Genomic DNA, 1,804 nt, shown 5'->3' on the forward strand with positions numbered 1-1,804 from the left:
CCGGCGCTCGGCCTCCGGGGCTCGCTGCGAGCCCCGGGTCGCGGGGACTCCGCTCCAGCCGCCGCGTCCGAGGCAGACCCGTTCCTCCACCAGCTGCACCCCATGCTCAGCTCCGCCTTCGGCCAGGTAAGGGCCGCGCCTCCCGCCCGCGCTCTCGGGAAAGGCGCTCGGGACCCTGCCGCGGCTGCGCGCCCACAGCCCTCCGCCCGCTGCCGTGGCCCCCAGTCACGCTCCCCGTAGTCCTTCTGCGGCGCTGCGCCCCGGCCGGCACTCCGCCTCCCCCGTGCCTGATTCAGCACCCTGGGCGCTGTCCACGCTCCGGGCCTCTTCTGGGCGAGGCGCTGGTGCCTCCACCTGCCAGCATGCGCCAGTCCTGGAAGGGAACGACCTCCACAAAGCATCTGGCGATTTTTGCAGGGGTCCGGAGGGGCGCTCCAAGCAGGTGGCGCCAACTCCTGTCTCTAGCCAAGAGTCGCAGTGAGCCACCCAAGGGAGCAAAGGGTTTGGAGTCTGGGAGTCAAGAATGGCTACCTCGGGGCGCACAGCCTTGCTTGGGCATGCAAGACGCTAGTCATGGGCTGTGGTGGCCCCAAGAGACCTGGGAAAAGTTTGGAGAGCTAGATGGAGACGGAAGAATATGAAAAAGGACAAGTGTCTGGGTGGGCATAGATGGGGCTACACAGAGCTATGGCTCACGTCGGAACTTTGGGGTGATTTAAGGAGGTTGTCACTCCAGGGATGCCACTAGGATGGCGGGTGGGCAGCTGTCAGATTGTAGGAATAACACTCTGGCCTGGGTTAGTGTGCATTCTAGGGTCAAGAAGGTCCCTAAGGGGTCACCAGTGGCTACTCTGGTTTCCTCTAGATCTTTCTCTCAAGGGTCCTAGGCAGCTGAGCATCTGTTCTCTGATCCGGGTCTACTTACCGTTTGGGGTGTGCTGCTGGGGAGAGAGATTCGCAGAAAGGAACTGTGAACTCCTGAGCGAAGCCAGGGTTTCCTCTAGTGCTGAGTCCATAATTAATTTAAACTCATTGGCATAGTGTTGAGACAGTTCTGCGGCAGCCGAGGAGGGGTGTAATGCAGAGGTCTGATGGGAGAGTTTGCGTGATGTGTGGAGGAAGAGGGACGCTGAGTGTTTCTGGGCTAGGATGTAGTGTAGAGAAGCCGTTTCAAGCTCCTGGCTTGCCGTGCTGGATCAGAATTCCAAGGAGGCCGTGTGTGTGTTCTGCTTCAGATCTGCACATCCCTTTTTCAAAATACTACTCTGTGGCGGCTGATGCCGGTGGAGGTCTGACATGAAGGCAGCTGCACGTGGATTCGGGTTGCACGGGGCTGCTGTGTGGTGTGACAGGGCAGCGGTGTGTGGCTTTGTTCCTGTGGGGAGCCCTCGTTAGCCGAGTTCCCTGGAAGCAGTTCTCCAGAGTAGAGATTTGGATGCAGAGCTTTGAGAGTTAGTGCAGCAACATGTTGAGGTGGAAGTTCACTCCAGTGGCTTATGTATTAGGAAGGAGGCGTAGGGTGTTCACACAGTGGTTCGTGGACTGGGTCTGGGTTGTGGAATCAATGACATCTATTCAAACATTTGTCAAGTAGATTGAGGCCCCTACCATGCCCAGGCATTTGCTGGGACCAGGGAGACGAAAGTGGACAAAGATAGCTGAGGTTCTGCCTCTTTTCGAGCTCACCATCCAGCAGTTTGGAAGGGTAGATCATTGGCCCGGGATCACACATTTTCTGGCTGTTTATTTTGCTAGTACTATGACTTCGTTCCTGGAAAAGGAGCCTTTTCTTTTTCCAGTCTTC

The sequence above is a fragment of the Suricata suricatta genome, chromosome 14 (genome assembly GCF_006229205.1).
Source record: "Suricata suricatta isolate VVHF042 chromosome 14, meerkat_22Aug2017_6uvM2_HiC, whole genome shotgun sequence".
Classification (NCBI taxonomy): domain Eukaryota; kingdom Metazoa; phylum Chordata; class Mammalia; order Carnivora; family Herpestidae; genus Suricata; species Suricata suricatta.